This window comes from Leucopleurus acutus (genome assembly GCF_964270905.1).
Source record: "Leucopleurus acutus genome assembly, chromosome: 12".
Classification (NCBI taxonomy): domain Eukaryota; kingdom Metazoa; phylum Chordata; class Mammalia; order Artiodactyla; family Delphinidae; genus Leucopleurus; species Leucopleurus acutus.
In genome coordinates, this window is record NC_139154.1 from 27,109,519 (window position 1) to 27,128,832 (window position 19,314).

The window sequence follows — 19,314 nt, forward strand, 5'->3', positions numbered from 1 at the left end:
GAAGGCTTCGGGGAAGGGTTAGGGTTAGGGTTCGTGCTAGGGTTAGGGTTAGGGGACGGGGACGGTTTAGGGTCCAGGTGAGGGTACGACAACGGTTTAGGGGGAGCGTACGTGTGAGGGCGCGGGTTAGTGTGAGCGTACGGGTTAGGATTAGGGGACGGGTGAGGGGAAGGCTTCGGCGAAGGGTTAGGGTTAGGGTTCGGGCTAGGGTTAGGGTTAGGGGACGGGGACGGTTTAGGGTCCAGGTGAGGGTACGACAACGGTTTAGGGGGAGCGTACGTGTGAGGGCGCGGGTTAGTGTGAGCGTACGGGTTAGGATTAGGGGAAGGGTGAGGGGAAGGCTTCGGAGAAGGGTTAGGGTTAGGGTTCGGGCTAGGGTTAGGGTTAGGGGACGGGGACGGTTTAGGGTCCAGGTGAGGGTACGACAACGGATTAGGGGGAGCGTACGTGTGAGGCCGCGGGTTAGTGTGAGTGTACGGGTTAGAATTAGGGGACGGGTGAGGGGAAGGCTTCGGGGAAGTGTTAGGGTTAGGGTTCAGGCTAGGGTTAGGGTTAGGGGACGGGGACGGTTTAGGGTCCAGGTGAGGGTACGAGAACGGTTTAGGGGGAGCGTACGTGTGAGGGCACGGGTTAGTGTGAGCGTACGGGTTAGGATTAGGGGACGGGTGAGGGGAAGGCTTCGGGGAAGGGTTAGGGTTAGGGTTCGGGCTAGGGTTAGGGTTAGGTGACAGGGACTGTTTAGGGTCCAGGTGAGGGTATGACAACGGTTTAGGGGGAGTGTACGTGTGAGGGCGCAGGTTAGTGTGAGCTTACGGGTTAGGATTAGGGGACGGGTGAGGGGAAGGCTTCGGGGAAGGGTTAGGGTTAGGGTTCGGGCTAGGGTTAGGGTTAGGGGACGGGGACGGTTTAGGGTCCAGGTGAGGGCACGACAACCGTTAAGGGAGAGCGTACCTGTGAGGGCGCTGGTTAGTGTGAGCGTACGGGTTAGGATTAGGGGACGGGTGAGGGGAAGGCTTCGGGGAAGGGTCAGGGTTAGGGTTCGGGCTAGGGTTAGGGTTAGGGGACGGGGACGGTTTAGGGTCCAGGTGAGGGTACGACAACGGTTTACGGGGAGCGTACGTGTGAGGGCGCGGGTTAGTGTGAGCGTACGGGTTAGGATTAGGGGACGGGTGAGGGGAAGGCTTCGTGGAAGGGTTAGGGTTAGGGTTCTGGCTAGGGTTAGGGTTAGGGGACGGGGACGGTTTAGGGTCCAGGTGAGGGTACGACAACGGTTTAGGGGGAGCGTACGTGTGAGGGCGCGGGTTAGTGTGAGCTTACGGGTTAGGATTAGGGGACGGGTGAGGGGAAGGCTTCGGGGAAGGGTTAGGGTTAGGGTTCGGGCTAGGGTTAGGGATAGGGGACGGGGACGGTTTAGGGTCCAGGTGAGGGTACGACAACGGTTTAGGGGGAGCGTACGTGTGAGGGCGCGGGTTAGTGTGAGCGTACGGGTTAGGATTAGGGGACGGGTGAGGGGAAGGCTTCGGGGAAGGGTTAGGGTTTGGGTTCGGGCTAGGGTTACGGTTATGGGACAGGGACGGTTTAGGGTCCAGGTGAGGTTACGACAACGGTGGAGGGGGAGCGTACCTGTGAGCGTGCGGGTTAGTGTGATCGTACGGGTTAGGATTAGGGGACGGTTGAGGGGAAGGCTTTGGGGAAGGGTTAGGGTTAGGGTTCGGGCTACGGTTAGGGTTAGGGGACGGGGACGGTTTAGGGTCCAGGTGAGGGTACGACAACGGTTTAGGAGGAGCGTACTTGTGAGTGCGCGGGTTAGTGTGAGCGTATGGGTTAGGATTAGGGGACGGGTGAGGGGAAGGCTTCGGGGAAGGGTTAGGGTTAGGGTTCGGGCTAGGGTTAGGGTTCGGGGACGGGGACGGTTTAGGGTCAAGGTGAGGGTACGACAACGGTTTAGGGGTTGCGTACGTGTGAGGGTGCGGGTTAGTGTGAGCATACGGGTTAGGATTAGGGGACGGGTGAGGGGAAGGCTTCGGGGAAGGGTTAGGGTTAGGGTTCGGGCTTGGGTTAGGGTTAGGGGACGGGGACGGTTTATGGTCCAGGTGAGGGTATGACAACGGTTTAGGGGGAGCGTACGTGTGAGGGCGCGGGTTAGTGTGAGCTTACGGGTTAGGATTAGGGGACGGGTGAGGGGAAGGCTTCGGGGAAGGGTTAGGGTTAGGGTTCGTGCTAGGGTTAGGGTTAGGGGACGGGGACGGTTTAGGGTCCAGGTGAGGGTACGACAACGGTTTAGGGGGAGCGTACGTGTGAGGGCGCGGGTTAGTGTGAGCGTACGGGTTAGGATTAGGGGACGGGTGAGGGGAAGGCTTCGGCGAAGGGTTAGGGTTAGGGTTCGGGCTAGGGTTAGGGTTAGGGGACGGGGACGGTTTAGGGTCCAGGTGAGGGTACGACAACGGTTTAGGGGGAGCGTACGTGTGAGGGCGCGGGTTAGTGTGAGCGTACGGGTTAGGATTAGGGGAAGGGTGAGGGGAAGTCTTCGGAGAAGGGTTAGGGTTAGGGTTCGGGCTAGGGTTAGGGTTAGGGGACGGGGACGGTTTAGGGTCCAGGTGAGGGTACGACAACGGATTAGGGGGAGCGTACGTGTGAGGCCGCGGGTTAGTGTGAGTGTACGGGTTAGGATTAGGGGACGGGTGAGGGGAAGGCTTCGGGGAAGGGTTAGGGTTAGGGTTCAGGCTAGGGTTATGGTTAGGGGACGGGGACGGTTTAGGGTCCAGGTGAGGGTACGAGAACGGTTTAGGGGGAGTGTACGTGTGAGGGCACGGGTTAGTGTGAGTGTACGGGTTAGGATTAGGGGACGGGTGAGGGGAAGGCTTCGGGGAAGGGTTAGGTTTAGGGTTCGGGCTAGGGTTAGGCTTAGGTGACAGGGACTGTTTAGGGTCCAGGTGAGGGTATGACAACGGTTTAGGGGGAGTGTACGTGTGAGGGCGCAGGTTAGTGTGAGCTTACGGGTTAGGATTTGGGGACGGGTGAGGGGAAGGCTTCGGGGAAGGGTTAGGGTTAGGGTTCGGGCTAGGGTTAGGGTTAGGGGACGGGGACGGTTTAGGGTCCAGGTGAGGGTACGACAACGGTTTAGGGGGAGCGTACGCGTGAGGGCGCAGGTTAGTGTGAGCGTACGGGTTAGGATTAGGGGACGGGTGAGGGGAAGGCTTCGGGGAAGGGTTAGGGTTAGGGTTCGGTCTAGGGTTAGGGTTAGGGGCCGGGGACGGTTTAGGGTCCAGGTGAGGGTACGACAACGGTTTAGGGGGAGCGTACGTGTGAGGGCGCGGGTTAGTGTGGGCGTACGGGTTAGGATTAGGGGACGGGTAAGTGGAAGGCTTCGGGGAAGGGTTAGGGTTAGGGTTCGGGCTAGGGTTAGGGTTAGGGGACGGGGACGGTTTAGGGTCCAGGTGAGGGTACGACAACGGTTTACGGGGAGCGTACGTGTGAGGGCGCGGGTTAGTGTGAGTGTACGGGTTAGGATTAGGGGACGGGTGAGGGGAAGGCTTCGTGGAAGTGTTAGGGTTAGGGTTCTGGCTAGGGTTAGGGTTAGGGGACGGGGACGGTTTAGGGTCCAGGTGAGGGTACGACAACGGTTTAGGGGGAGCATACGTGTGAGGGCGCGGTTTAGTGTGAGCGTACGGGTTAGGATTAGGGGACGGGTGAGGGGAAGGCTTCGGGGAAGTTTTAGGGTTAGGGTTCGGGCTAGGGTTAGGGTTAGGGGACGGGGACGGTTTAGGGTCCAGGTGAGGGTACGACAACGGTTTAGGGGGAGCGTACGTGTGAGGGCGTGGGTTAGTGTGAGCGTACGGGTTAGGATTAGGGGACGGGTGAGGGGAAGGCTTTGGGGAAGGGTTAGGTTTAGGGTTTGGGCTAGGGTTAGGGTTAGGGGACGGGGACGGTTTAGGGTCCAGGTGAGGGCACGACAACCGTTAAGGGAGAGCGTACGTGTGAGGGCGCTGGTTAGTGTGAGCGTACGGGTTAGGATTAGGGGACGGGTGAGGGGAAGGCTTCGGGGAAGGGTCAGGGTTAGGGTTCGGGCTAGGGTTAGGGTTAGGGGACGGGGACGGTTTAGGGTCCAGGTGAGGGTACGACAACGGTTTACGGGGAGCGTACGTGTGAGGGCGCGGGTTAGTGTGAGCGTACGGGTTAGGATTAGGGGACGGGTGAGGGGAAGGCTTCGTGGAAGGGTTAGGGTTAGGGTTCTGGCTAGGGTTAGGGTTAGGGGACGGGGACGGTTTAGGGTCCAGGTGAGGGTACGACAACGGTTTAGGGGGAGCGTACGTGTGAGGGCGCGGGTTAGTGTGAGCTTACGGGTTAGGATTAGGGGACGGGTTAGGGGAAGGCTTCGGGGAAGGTTTAGGGTTAGGGTTCGGGCTAGGGTTAGGGTTAGGGGACGGGGACGGTTTAGGGTCCAGGTGAGGGTACGACAACGGTTTAGGCGGAGCGTACTTGTGAGTGCGCGGGTTAATGTGAGCGTATGGGTTAGGATTAGGGGACGGGAGAGGGGAAGGCTTCGGGGAAGGGTTAGGGTTAGGGTTCGGGCTAGGGTTAGGGTTAGGGGACGGGGACGGTTTAGGGTCAAGGTGAGGGTACGACAACGGTTTAGGGGTTGCGTACGTGTGAGGGTGCGGGTTAGTGTGAGCATACGGGTTAGGATTAGGGGACGGGTGAGGGGAAGGCTTCGGGGAAGGGTTAGGGTTAGGGTTCGGGCTAGGGTTAGGGTTAGGGGACGGGGACGGTTTATGGTCCAGGTGAGGGTATGACAACGGTTTAGGGGGAGCGTACGTGTGAGGGCGCGGGTTAGTGTGAGCTTACGGGTTAGGATTAGGGGACGGGTGAGGGGAAGGCTTCGGGGAAGGGTTAGGGTTAGGGTTCGTGCTAGGGTTAGGGTTAGGGGACGGGGACGGTTTAGGGTCCAGGTGAGGGTACGACAACGGTTTAGGGGGAGCGTACGTGTGAGGGCGCGGGTTAGTGTGAGCGTACGGGTTAGGATTAGGGGACGGGTGAGGGGAAGGCTTCGGCGAAGGGTTAGGGTTAGGGTTCGGGCTAGGGTTAGGGTTAGGGGACGGGGACGGTTTAGGGTCCAGGTGAGGGTACGACAACGGTTTAGGGGGAGCGTACGTGTGAGGGCGCGGGTTAGTGTGAGCGTACGGGTTAGGATTAGGGGAAGGGTGAGGGGAAGTCTTCGGAGAAGGGTTAGGGTTAGGGTTCGGGCTAGGGTTAGGGTTAGGGGACGGGGACGGTTTAGGGTCCAGGTGAGGGTACGACAACGGATTAGGGGGAGCGTACGTGTGAGGCCGCGGGTTAGTGTGAGTGTACGGGTTAGGATTAGGGGACGGGTGAGGGGAAGGCTTCGTGGAAGGGTTAGGGTTAGGGTTCTGGCTAGGGTTAGGGTTAGGGGACGGGGACGGTTTAGGGTCCAGGTGAGGGTACGACAACGGTTTTGGGGGAGCATACGTGTGAGGGCGCGGTTTAGTGTGAGCGTACGGGTTAGGATTAGGGGACGGGTGAGGGGAAGGCTTCGGGGAAGTGTTAGGGTTAGGGTTCGGGCTAGGGTTAGGGTTAGGGGACGGGGACGGTTTAGGGTCCAGGTGAGGGTACGACAACCGTTTAGGGGGAGCGTACGTGTGAGGGCGCGGGTCAGTGTGGGCGTACGGTTTAGGATTAGGGGACGGGTGAGGGGAAGGCTTCGGGGAAGGGTTAGGGTTAGGGTTCAGGCTAGGGTTAGGGTTAGGGGACGGGGACGGTTTAGGGTCCAGGTGAGGGTACGACAACGGTTTAGGGGGAGCGTACGTGTGAGGGCGCGGGTTAGTGTGAGCGTACGGGTTAGGATTAGGGGACGGGTGAGGGGAAGGCTTCGGGCAAGGGTTAGGGTTAGGGTTCGGGCTAGGGTTAGGGTTAGGGGACGGGGACGGTTTAGGGTCCAGGTGAGGGTACGACAACGGTTTAGGGGGAGCGTACGTGTGAGGGGGCGGGTTAGTGTGGGCGTACGGGTTAGGATTAGGGGACGGGTGAGGGGAAGGCTTCGGGGAAGGATTAGTGTTAGGGTTCGGGCTACGGTTAGGGTTAGGGGACGGCGACGGTTTAGGGTCCAGGTGAGGGTACGACAACGGTTTAGGGGGAGCGTACGTGTGAGGGCGCGGGTTAGTGTGAGCGTACGGGTTAGGATTAGGGGACGGGTGAGGGGAAGGCTTCGGGGAAGGGTTAGGGTTAGGGTTCGGGCTAGGGTTAGAGTTAGGGGACGGGGACGGTTTAGGGTCCAGGTGAGGGTACGACAACGGTTTAGGGGGAGCGTACGTGTGAGGGCGCGGGTTAGTGTGGGCGTACGGGTTAGGATTAGGGGACGGGTGAGTGGAAGGCTTCGGGGAAGGGTTAGGGTTAGGGTTCGGGCTAGGGTTAGGGTTAGGGGACGGGGACGGTTTAGGGTCCAGGTGAGGGTACGACAACGGTTTACGGGGAGCGTACGTGTGAGGGCGCGGGTTAGTGTGAGCGTACGGGTTAGGATTAGGGGACGGGTGAGGGGAAGGCTTCGTGGAAGGGTTAGGGTTAGGGTTCTGGCTAGGGTTAGGGTTAGGGGACGGGGACGGTTTAGGGTCCAGGTGAGGGTACGACAACGGTTTAGGGGGAGCGTACGTGTGAGGGCGCGGTTTAGTGTGAGCGTACGGGTTAGGATTAGGGGACGGGTGAGGGGAAGGCTTCGGGGAAGTGTTAGGGTTAGGGTTCGGGCTAGGGTTAGGGTTAGGGGACGGTGACGGTTTAGGGTCCAGGTGAGGGTACGACAACGGTTTAGGGGGAGCGTACGTGTGAGGGCGCGGGTTAGTGTTGGCGTAAGGGTTAGGATTAGGGGACGGGTGAGGGGAAGGCCTTGGGGAAGGGTTAGGGTTAGGGTTCGGGCTACGGTTAGGGTTAGGGGACGGGGACGGTTTACGGTCCAGGTGAGGGTACGACAACGGTTTAGGAGGAGCGTACTTGTGAGTGCGCGGGTTAGTGTGAGCGTATGTGTTAGGATTAGGGGACTGGTGAGGGGAAGGCTTCGGGGAAGGGTTAGGGTTAGGGTTCGGGCTAGGGTTAGGGTTAGGTGACGGGGACGGTTTAGGGTCAAGGTGAGGGTACGACAACGGTTTAGGGGTTGCGTACGTGTGAGGGTGCGGGTTAGTGTGAGCATACGGGTTAGGATTAGGGGACGGGTGAGGGGAAGGCTTCGGGGAAGGGTTAGGGTTAGGGTTCGGGCTAGGGTTAGGGTTAGGGGACGGGGACGGTTTATGGTCCAGGTGAGGGTATGACAACGGTTGAGGGGGAGCGTACGTGTGAGGGCGCGGGTTAGTGTGAGCTTACGGGTTAGGATTAGGGGACGGGTGAGGGGAAGGCTTCGGGGAAGGGTTAGGGTTAGGGTTCGTGCTAGGGTTAGGGTTAGGGGACGGGGACGGTTTAGGGTCCAGGTGAGGGTACGACAACGGTTTAGGGGGAGCGTACGTGTGAGGGCGCGGGTTAGTGTGAGCGTACGGGTTAGGATTAGGGGACGGGTGAGGGGAAGGCTTCGGCGAAGGGTTAGGGTTAGGGTTCGGGCTAGGGTTAGGGTTAGGGGACGGGGACGGTTTAGGGTCCAGGTGAGGGTACGACAACGGTTTAGGGGGAGCGTACGTGTGAGGGCGCGGGTTAGTGTGAGCGTACGGGTTAGGATTAGGGGACGGGTGAGGGGAAGGCTTCGGGGAAGGGTTAGGGTTTGGGTTCGGGCTAGGGTTACGGTTAGGGGACAGGGACGGTTTAGGGTCCAGGTGAGGTTACGACAACGGTGGAGGGGGAGCGTACCTGTGAGCGTGCGGGTTAGTGTGATCGTACGGGTTAGGATTAGGGGACGGTTGAGGGGAAGGCCTTGGGGAAGGGTTAGGGTTAGGGTTCGGGCTACGGTTAGGGTTAGGGGACGGGGACGGTTTAGGGTCCAGGTGAGGGTACGACAACGGTTTAGGAGGAGCGTACTTGTGAGTGCGCGGGTTAGTGTGAGCGTATGTGTTAGGATTAGGGGACGGGTGAGGGGAAGTCTTCGGGGAAGGGTTAGGGTTAGGGTTCGGGCTAGGGTTAGGGTTAGGTGACTGGGACGGTTTAGGGTCAAGGTGAGGGTACGACAACGGTTTAGGGGTTGCGTACGTGTGAGGGTGCGGGTTAGTGTGAGCATACGGGTTAGGATTAGGGGACGGGTGAGGGGAAGGCTTCGGGGAAGGGTTAGGGTTAGGGTTCGGGCTAGGGTTAGGGTTAGGGGACGGGGACGGTTTATGGTCCAGGTGAGGGTATGACAACGGTTTAGGGGGAGCGTACGTGTGAGGGCGCGGGTTAGTGTGAGCTTACGGGTTAGGATTAGGGGACGGGTGAGGGGAAGGCTTCGGGGAAGGGTTAGGGTTAGGGTTCGTGCTAGGGTTAGGGTTAGGGGACGGGGAAGGTTTAGGGTCCAGGTGAGGGTACGACAACGGTTTAGGGGGAGCGTACGTGTGAGGGCGCGGGTTAGTGTGAGCGTACGGGTTAGGATTAGGGGACGGGTGAGGGGAAGGCTTCGGCGAAGGGTTAGGGTTAGGATTCGGGCTAGGGTTAGGGTTAGGGGACGGGGACGGTTTAGGGTCCAGGTGAGGGTACGACAACGGTTTAGGGGGAGCGTACGTGTGAGGGCGCGGGTTAGTGTGAGCGTACGGGTTAGGATTAGGGGAAGGGTGAGGGGAAGGCTTCGGAGAAGGGTTAGGGTTAGGGTTCGGGCTAGGGTTAGGGTTAGGGGACGGGGACGGTTTAGGGTCCAGGTGAGGGTACGACAACGGATTAGGGGGAGCGTACGTGTGAGGCCGCGGGTTAGTGTGAGTGTACGGGTTAGGATTAGGGGACGGGTGAGGGGAAGGCTTCGGGGAAGGGTTAGGGTTAGGGTTCAGGCTAGGGTTAGGGTTAGGGGACGGGGACGGTTTAGGGTCCAGGTGAGGGTACGACAACGGTTTAGGGGGAGCGTACGTGTGAGGTCGCGGGTTAGTGTGGGCGTACGGGTTAGGATTAGGGGACGGGTGAGGGGAAGGCTTCGGGGAAGTTTAGGGTTAGGGTTCGGGCTAGGGTTAGGGTTAGGGGACGGGGACGGTTTAGAATCCAGGTGAGGGTACGACAACGGTTTAGGGGGAGCGTACGTGTGAGGGCGTGGGTTAGTGTGAGCGTACGGGTTAGGATTAGGGGACGGGTGAGGGGAAGGCTTCGGGGAAGGGTTAGAGTTAGGGTTCGGGCTAGGGTTAGGGTTAGGGGACGGGGACGGTTTAGGCTCCATGGGAGGGTACGACAACGGTTTAGGGGGAGCGTACGCGTGAGGGCGCAGGTAAGTGTGAGCGTACGGGTTAGGATTAGGGGACGGGTGAGGGGAAGGCTTCGGGGAAGGGTTAGGGTTAGGGTTCGGTCTAGGGTTAGGGTTAGGGGCCGGGGACGGTTTAGGGTCCAGGTGAGGGTACGACAACGGTTTAGGGGGAGCGTACGTGTGAGGGCGCGGGTTAGTGTGGGCGTACGGGTTAGGATTAGGGGACGGGTAAGTGGAAGGCTTTGGGGAAGGGTTAGGGTTAGGGTTCGGGCTAGGGTTAGGGTTAGGGGACGGGGACGGTTTAGGGTCCAGGTGAGGGTACGACAACGGTTTACGGGGAGCGTACGTGTGAGGGCGCGGGTTAGTGTGAGCGTACGGGTTAGGATTAGGGGACGGGTGAGGGGAAGGCTTCGTGGAAGGGTTAGGGTTAGGGTTCTGGCTAGGGTTAGGGTTAGGGGACGGGGACGGTTTAGGGTCCAGGTGAGGGTACGACAACGGTTTAGGGGGAGCATACGTGTGAGGGCGCGGTTTAGTGTGAGCGTACGGGTTAGGATTAGGGGACGGTTGAGGGGAAGGCTTCGGGGAAGTGTTAGGGTTAGGGTTCGGGCTAGGGTTAGGGTTAGGGGACGGGGACGGTTTAGGGTCCAGGTGAGGGTACGACAACGGTTTAGGGGGAGCGTACGTGTGAGGGCGCGGGTTACTGTGGGCGTACGGGTTAGGATTAGGGGACGGGTGAGGGGAAGGCTTCGGGGAAGGGTTAGGGTTAGGGTTCGGGCTAGGGTTAGGGTTAGGGGACGGGGACGGTTTAGGGTCCAGGTGAGTGTACGACAACGGTTTAGGGGGAGCGTACATGTGAGGGCGCGGGTTAGTGTGAGCGTACAGGTTAGGATTAGGGGACGGGTGAGGGGAAGGTTTCGGGGAAGGGTTAGGGTTAGGGTTCGGGCTAGGGTTAGGGTTAGGGGACGGGGACGGTTTAGGGTCCAGGTGAGGGTACGACAACGGTTTAGGGGGAGCGTACGTGTGAGGGCGCGGGTTAGTGTGAGCGTACGGGTTAGGATTAGGGGACGGGTGAGGGGAAGGCTTCGGGGAAGGGTTAGGATTAGGGTTCGGGCTACGGTTAGGGTTAGGGGACGGGGACGGTTTAGGGTCCAGGTGAGGGTACGACAACGTTTTAGGGGGATCGTACGTGTTAGGGCGCGGGTTAGTGTGAGCGTACGGGTTAGGATTGGGGACGGGCGAGGGGAAGGCTTCGGGGAAGGGTTAGGGTTAGGGTTCGGGCTACGGTTAGGGTTAGGGGACGGGGACGGTTCAGGGTCCAGGTGAGGGTACGACAACGGTTTAGGGGGAGCGTACGCGTGAGGGCGCTGGTTAATGTGGGCGTAAGGGTTAGGATTAGGGAACGGGTGAGGGGAAGGCTTCGGGGAAGGGTAGGGTTAGGGTTCGGGCTAGGGTTAGGGTTAGGGGACGGGGATGGTTTAGGGTCCAGGAGAGGGTACGACAACGGTTTAGGGGGAGCGTACGTGTGAGGGCGTGGGTTAGTGTGGGCGTAAGGGTTAGGATTAGGGGACGGGTGAGGGGAAGGCTTCGGGGAAGGGTTAGGGTTAGGGTTCGGGCTAGGGTTAGGGTTAGGGGACGGGGCCGGTTTAGGGTCCAGGTGAGGGTACGACAACGGTTTAGGGGGAGCGTACGCGTGAGGGCGCGGGTTAGTGTGAGCGTACAGGTTAGGATTAGGGGACGGGTGAGGGGAAGGCTTCGGGGAAGGGTTAGGGTTAGGGTTCGGGCTAGGGTTAGGGTTAGGGGACGGTGACGGTTTAGGGTCCAGGTGAGGGTATGACAACGGTTTAGGGGGAGCGTACGTGTGAGGGCGCGGGTTAGTGTTGGCGTAAGGGTTAGGATTAGGGGACGGGTGAGGGGAAGGCTTCGGGGAAGGGTTAGGGTTAGGGTTCGGGCTAGGGTTAGGGTTAGGGGACGGGGACGGTTTAGGGTCCAGGTGAGGGTACGACAACGGTTTAGGGGGAGCGTACGTGTGAGGGCGCGGGTTAGTGTGAGCGTACGGGTTAGGATTAGGGGACGGGTGAGGGGAAGGCTTCGGGGAAGGGTTAGGGTTTGGGTTCGGGCTAGGGTTACGGTTAGGGGACAGGGACGGTTTAGGGTCCAGGTGAGGTTACGACAACGGTGGAGGGGGAGCGTACCTGTGAGCGTGCGGGTTAGTGTGATCGTACGGGTTAGGATTAGGGGACGGTTGAGGGGAAGGCTTTGGGGAAGGGTTAGGGTTAGGGTTCGGGCTACGGTTAGGGTTAGGGGACGGGGACGGTTTAGGGTCCAGGTGAGGGTACGACAACGGTTTAGGAGGAGCGTACTTGTGAGTGCGCGGGTTAGTGTGAGCGTATGGGTTAGGATTAGGGGACGGGTGAGGGGAAGGCTTCGGGGAAGGGTTAGGGTTAGGGTTCGGGCTAGGGTTAGGGTTAGGGGACGGGGACGGTTTAGGGTCAAGGTGAGGGTACGACAACGGTTTAGGGGTTGCGTACGTGTGAGGGTGCGGGTTAGTGTGAGCATACGGGTTAGGATTAGGGGACGGGTGAGGGGAAGGCTTCGGGGAAGGGTTAGGGTTAGGGTTCGGGCTAGGGTTAGGGTTAGGGGACGGGGACGGTTTATGGTCCAGGTGAGGGTATGACAACGGTTTAGGGGGAGCGTACGTGTGAGGGCGCGGGTTAGTGTGAGCTTACGGGTTAGGATTAGGGGACGGGTGAGGGGAAGGCTTCGGGGAAGGGTTAGGGTTAGGGTTCGTGCTAGGGTTAGGGTTAGGGGACGGGGACGGTTTAGGGTCCAGGTGAGGGTACGACAACGGTTTAGGGGGAGCGTACGTGTGAGGGCGCGGGTTAGTGTGAGCGTACGGGTTAGGATTAGGGGACGGGTGAGGGGAAGGCTTCGGCGAAGGGTTAGGGTTAGGGTTCGGGCTAGGGTTAGGGTTAGGGGACGGGGACGGTTTAGGGTCCAGGTGAGGGTACGACAACGGTTTAGGGGGAGCGTACGTGTGAGGGCGCGGGTTAGTGTGAGCGTACGGGTTAGGATTAGGGGAAGGGTGAGGGGAAGGCTTCGGAGAAGGGTTAGGGTTAGGGTTCGGGCTAGGGTTAGGGTTAGGGGACGGGGACGGTTTAGGGTCCAGGTGAGGGTACGACAATGGATTAGGGGGAGCGTACGTGTGAGGCTGCGGGTTAGTGTGAGTGTACGGGTTAGAATTAGGGGACGGGTGAGGGGAAGGCTTCGGGGAAGTGTTAGGGTTAGGGTTCAGGCTAGGGTTAGGGTTAGGGGACGGGGACGGTTTAGGGTCCAGGTGAGGGTACGAGAACGGTTTAGGGGGAGCGTACGTGTGAGGGCACGGGTTAGTGTGAGCGTACGGGTTAGGATTAGGGGACGGGTGAGGGGAAGGCTTCGGGGAAGGGTTAGGGTTAGGGTTCGGGCTAGGGTTAGGGTTAGGTGACAGGGACTGTTTAGGGTCCAGGTGAGGGTATGACAACGGTTTAGGGGGAGTGTACGTGTGAGGGCGCAGGTTAGTGTGAGCTTACGGGTTAGGATTAGGGGACGGGTGAGGGGAAGGCTTCGGAGAAGGGTTAGGGTTAGGGTTCGGGCTAGGGTTAGGGTTAGGGGACGGGGACGGTTTAGGGTCCAGGTGAGGGTACGACAACGGTTTAGGGGGAGCGTACGTGTGAGGGCGCGGGTTAGTGTGAGCGTACGGGTTAGGATTAGGGGACGAGTGAGGGGAAGGCTTCGGGGAAGGGTTAGGGTTTGGGTTCGGGCTAGGGTTACGGTTAGGGGACAGGGACGGTTTAGGGTCCAGGTGAGTTTACGACAACGGTGGAGGGGGAGCGTACCTGTGAGCGTGCGGGTTAGTGTGATCGTACGGGTTAGGATTAGGGGACGGTTGAGGGGAAGGCCTTGGGGAAGGGTTAGGGTTAGGGTTCGGGCTACGGTTAGGGTTAGGGGACGGGGACGGTTTAGGGTCCAGGTAAGGGTACGACAACGGTTTAGGAGGAGCGTACTTGTGAGTGCGCGGGTTAGTGTGAGCGTATGTGTTAGGATTAGGGGACGGGTGAGGGGAAGGCTTTGGGGAAGGGTTAGGGTTAGGGTTCGGGCTAGGGTTAGGGTTAGGTGACGGGGACGGTTTAGGGTCAAGGTGAGGGTACGACAACGGTTTAGGGGTTGCGTACGTGTGAGGGTGCGGGTTAGTGTGAGCATACGGGTTAGGATTAGGGGACGGGTGAGGGGAAGGCTTCGGGGAAGGGTTAGGGTTAGGGTTCGGGCTAGGGTTAGGGTTAGGGGACGGGGACGGTTTAGGGTCCAGGTGAGGGTACGACAAGGGTTTAGGGGGAGCGTACGTGTGAGGGCGCGGGTTAGTGTGAGCTTACGGGTTAGGATAAGGGGACGGGTGAGGGGAAGGCTTCGGGGAAGGGTTAGGGTTAGGGTTCGTGCTAGGGTTAGGGTTAGGGGACGGGGACGGTTTAGGGTCCAGGTGAGGGTACGACAACGGTTTAGGGGGAGCGTACGTGTGAGGGCGCGGGTTAGTGTGAGCGTACGGGTTAGGATTAGGGGACGGGTGAGGGGAAGGCTTCGGCGAAGGGTTAGGGTTAGGGTTCGGGCTAGGGTTAGGGTTAGGGGACGGGGACGGTTTAGGGTCCAGGTGAGGGTACGACAACGGTTTAGGGGGAGCGTACGTGTGAGGGCGCGGGTTAGTGTGAGCGTACGGGTTAGGATTAGGGGAAGGGTGAGGGGAAGGCTTCGGAGAAGGGTTAGGGTTAGGGTTCGGGCTACGGTTAGGGTTAGGGGACGGGGACGGTTTAGGGTCCAGGTGAGGGTACGACAACGGATTAGGGGGAGCGTACGTGTGAGGCCGCGGGTTAGTGTGAGTGTACGGGTTAGGATTAGGGGACGGGTGAGGGGAAGGCTTCGGGGAAGGGTTAGGGTTAGGGTTCAGGCTAGGGTTAGGGTTAGGGGACGGGGACGGTTTAGGGTCCAGGTGAGGGTACGACAACGGTTTAGGGGGAGCGTACGTGTGAGGGCGCGGGTTATTGTGAGCGTACGGGTTAGGATTAGGGGACGGGTGAGGGGAAGGCTTCGGGGAAGGGTTAGGGTTAGGGTTCGGGCTAGGGTTAGGGTTAGGGGACGGGGACGGTTTAGGGTCCAGGTGAGGGTACGACAACGGTTTAGGGGGAGCGTACGTGTGAGGTTGCGGGTTAGTGTGGGCGTACGGGTTAGGATTAGGGGACGGGTGAGGGGAAGGCTTCGGGGAAGTTTAGGGTTAGGGTTCGGGCTAGGGTTAGGGTTAGGGGACGGGGACGGTTTAGAATCCAGGTGAGGGTACGACAACGGTTTAGGGGGAGCGTACGTGTGAGGGCGTGGGTTAGTGTGAGCGTACGGGTTAGGATTAGGGGACGGGTGAGGGGAAGGCTTCGGGGAAGGGTTAGAGTTAGGGTTCGGGCTAGGGTTAGGGTTAGGGGACGGGGACGGTTTAGGCTCCATGGGAGGGTACGACAACGGTTTAGGGGGAGCGTACGCGTGAGGGCGCAGGTAAGTGTGAGCGTACGGGTTAGGATTAGGGGACGGGTGAGGGGAAGGCTTCGGGGAAGGGTTAGGGTTAGGGTTCGGTCTAGGGTTAGGGTTAGGGGCCGGGGACGGTTTAGGGTCCAGGTGAGGGTACGACAACGGTTTAGGGGGAGCGTACGTGTGAGGGCGCGGGTTAGTGTGGGCGTACGGGTTAGGATTAGGGGACGGGTAAGTGGAAGGCTTTGGGGAAGGGTTAGGGTTAGGGTTCGGGCTAGGGTTAGGGTTAGGGGACGGGGACGGTTTAGGGTCCAGGTGAGGGTACGACAACGGTTTACGGGGAGCGTACGTGTGAGGGCGCGGGTTAGTGTGAGCGTACGGGTTAGGATTAGGGGACGGGTGAGGGGAAGGCTTCGTGGAAGGGTTAGGGTTAGGGTTCTGGCTAGGGTTAGGGTTAGGGGACGGGGACGGTTTAGGGTCCAGGTGAGGGTACGACAACGGTTTAGGGGGAGCATACGTGTGAGGGCGCGGTTTAGTGTGAGCGTACGGGTTAGGATTAGGGGACGGTTGAGGGGAAGGCTTCGGGGAAGTGTTAGGGTTAGGGTTCGGGCTAGGGTTAGGGTTAGGGGACGGGGACGGTTTAGGGTCCAGGTGAGGGTACGACAACGGTTTAGGGGGAGCGTACGTGTGAGGGCGCGGGTTACTGTGGGCGTACGGGTTAGGATTAGGGGACGGGTGAGGGGAAGGCTTCGGGGAAGGGTTAGGGTTAGGGTTCGGGCTAGGGTTAGGGTTAGGGGACGGGGACGGTTTAGGGTCCAGGTGAGGGTACGACAACGGTTTAGGGGGAGCGTACGTGTGAGGGCGCGGGTTAGTGTGAGCGTACAGGTTAGGATTAGGGGACGGGTGAGGGGAAGGCTTCGGGGAAGGGTTAGGGTTAGGGTTCGGGCTAGGATTAGGGTTAGGGGACGGGGACGGTTTAGGGTCCAGGTGAGGGTACGACAACGGTTTAGGGGGAGCGTACGTGTGAGGGCGCGGGTTAGTGTGAGCGTACGGGTTAGGATTAGGGGACGGGTGAGGGGAAGGCTTCGGGGAAGGGTTAGGGTTAGGGTTCGGGCTAGGGTTAGGGTTAGGGGACGGGGACGGTTTAGGGTCCAGGTGAGGGTACGACAACGTTTTAGGGGGATCGTACGTGTTAGGGCGCGGGTTAGTGTGAGCGTACGGGTTAGGATTGGGGACGGGCGAGGGGAAGGCTTCGGGGAAGGGTTAGGGTTAGGGTTCGGGCTACGGTTAGGGTTAGGGGACGGGGACGGTTCAGGGTCCAGGTGAGGGTACGACAACGGTTTAGGGGGAGCGTACGCGTGAGGGCGCTGGTTAATGTGGGCGTAAGGGTTAGGATTAGGGAACGGGTGAGGGGAAGGCTTCGGGGAAGGGTAGGGTTAGGGTTCGGGCTAGGGTTAGGGTTAGGGGACGGGGATGGTTTAGGGTCCAGGAGAGGGTACGACAACGGTTTAGGGGGAGCGTACGTGTGAGGGCGTGGGTTAGTGTGGGCGTAAGGGTTAGGATTAGGGGACGGGTGAGGGGAAGGCTTCGGGGAAGGGTTAGGGTTAGGGTTCGGGCTAGGGTTAGGGTTAGGGGACGGGGCCGGTTTAGGGTCCAGGTGAGGGTACGACAACGGTTTAGGGGGAGCGTACGCGTGAGGGCGCGGGTTAGTGTGAGCGTACAGGTTAGGATTAGGGGACGGGTGAGGGGAAGGCTTCGGGGAAGGGTTAGGGTTAGGGTTCGGGCTAGGGTTAGGGTTAGGGGACGGTGACGGTTTAGGGTCCAGGTGAGGGTATGACAACGGTTTAGGGGGAGCGTACGTGTGAGGGCGCGGGTTAGTGTTGGCGTAAGGGTTAGGATTAGGGGACGGGTGAGGGGAAGGCTTCGGGGAAGGGTTAGGGTTAGGGTTCGGGCTAGGGTTAGGGTTAGGGGACGGGGACGGTTTAGGGTCCAGGTGAGGGTACGACAACGGTTTAGGGGGAGCGTACGTGTGAGGGCGCGGGTTAGTGTGAGCGTACGGGTTAGGATTAGGGGACGGGTGAGGGGAAGGCTTCGGGGAAGGGTTAGGGTTTGGGTTCGGGCTAGGGTTACGGTTAGGGGACAGGGACGGTTTAGGGTCCAGGTGAGGTTACGACAACGGTGGAGGGGGAGCGTACCTGTGAGCGTGCGGGTTAGTGTGATCGTACGGGTTAGGATTAGGGGACGGTTGAGGGGAAGGCTTTGGGGAAGGGTTAGGGTTAGGGTTCGGGCTACGGTTAGGGTTAGGGGACGGGGACGGTTTAGGGTCCAGGTGAGGGTACGACAACGGTTTAGGAGGAGCGTACTTGTGAGTGCGCGGGTTAGTGTGAGCGTATGGGTTAGGATTAGGGGACGGGTGAGGGGAAGGCTTCGGGGAAGGGTTAGGGTTAGGGTTCGGGCTAGGGTTAGGGTTAGGGGACGGGGACGGTTTAGGGTCAAGGTGAGGGTACGACAACGGTTTAGGGGTTGCGTACGTGTGAGGGTGCGGGTTAGTGTGAGCATACGGGTTAGGATTAGGGGACGGGTGAGGCGAAGGCTTCGGGGAAGGGTTAGGGTTAGGGTTCGGGCTAGGGTTAGGGTTAGGGGACGGGGACGGTTTATGGTCCAGGTGAGGGTATGACAACGGTTTAGGGGGAGCGTACGTGTGAGGGCGCGGGTTAGTGTGAGCTTACGGGTTAGGATTAGGGGACGGGTGAGGGGAAGGCTTCGGGGAAGGGTTAGGGTTAGGGTTCGTGCTAGGGTTAGGGTTAGGGGACGGGGACGGTTTAGGGTCCAGGTGAGGGTACGACAACGGTTTAGGGGGAGCGTACGTGTGAGGGCGCGGGTTAGTGTGAGCGTACGGGTTAGGATTAGGGGACGGGTGAGGGGAAGGCTTCGGCGAAGGGTTAGGGTTAGGGTTCGGGCTAGGGTTAGGGTTAGGGGACGGGGACGGTTTAGGGTCCAGGTGAGGGTACGACAACGGTTTAGGGGGAGCGTACGTGTGAGGGCGCGGGTTAGTGTGAGCGTACGGGTTAGGATTAGGGGAAGGGTGAGGGGAAGGCTTCGGAGAAGGGTTAGGGTTAGGGTTCGGGCTAGGGTTAGGGTTGGGGACGGGGACGGTTTAGGGTCCAGGTGAGGGTACGACAATGGATTAGGGGGAGCGTACGTGTGAGGCCGCGGGTTAGTGTGAGTGAACGGGTTAGAATTAGGGGACGGGTGAGGGGAAGGCTTCGGGGAAGGGTTAGGGTTAGGGTTCAGGCTAGGGTTAGGGTTAGGGGACGGGGACGGTTTAGGGTCCAGGTGAGGGTACGAGAACGGTTTAGGGGGAGCGTACGTGTGAGGGCACGGGTTAGTGTGAGCGTACGGGTTAGGATTAGGGGACGGGTGAGGGGAAGGCTTCGGGGAAGGGTTAGGGTTAGGGTTCGGGCTAGGGTTAGGGTTAGGTGACAGGGACTGTTTAGGGTCCAGGTGAGGGTATGACAACGGTTTAGGGGGAGTGTACGTGTGAGGGCGCAGGTTAGTGTGAGCTTACGGGTTAGGATTAGGGGACGGGTGAGGGGAAGGCTTCGGGGAAGGGTTAGGGTTAGGGTTCGGGCTAGGGTTAGGGTTAGGGGACGGGGACGGTTTAGGGTCCAGGTGAGGGTACGACAACGGTTTAGGGGGAGCGTACGCGTGAGGGCGCAGGTTAGTGTGAGCGTACGGGTTAGGATTAGGGGACGGGTGAGTGGAAAGCTTCGGGGAAGGGTTAGAGTTAGGGTTCGGGCTAGGGTTAGGGTTAGGGGACGGGGACGGTTTAGGCTCCATGGGAGGGTACGACAACGGTTTAGGGGGAGCGTACGCGTGAGGGCGCAGGTTAGTGTGAGCGTACGGGTTAGGATTAGGGGACGGGTGAGGGGAAGGCTTCGGGGAAGGGTTAGGGTTAGGGTTCGGTCTAGGGTTAGGGTTAGGGGCCGGGGACGGTTTAGGGTCCAGGTGAGGGTACGACAACGGTTTAGGGGGAGCGTACGTGTGAGGGCGCGGGTTAGTGTGGGCGTACGGGTTAGGATTAGGATTAGGGGACGGGTAAGTGGAAGGCTTCGGGGAAGGGTTAGGGTTAGTGTTCGGGCTAGGGTTAGGGTTAGGGGACGGGGACGGTTTAGGGTCCAGGTGAGGGTACGACAACGGTTTACGGGGAGCGTACGTGTGAGGGCGCGGGTTAGTGTGAGCGTACGGGTTAGGATTAGGGGACGGGTGAGGGGAAGGCTTCGTGGAAGGGTTAGGGTTAGGGTTCTGGCTAGGGTTAGGGTTAGGGGACGGGGACGGTTTAGGGTCCAGGTGAGGGTACGACAACGGTTTAGGGGGAGCATACGTGTGAGGGCGCGGTTTAGTGTGAGCGTACGGGTTAGGATTAGGGGACGGGT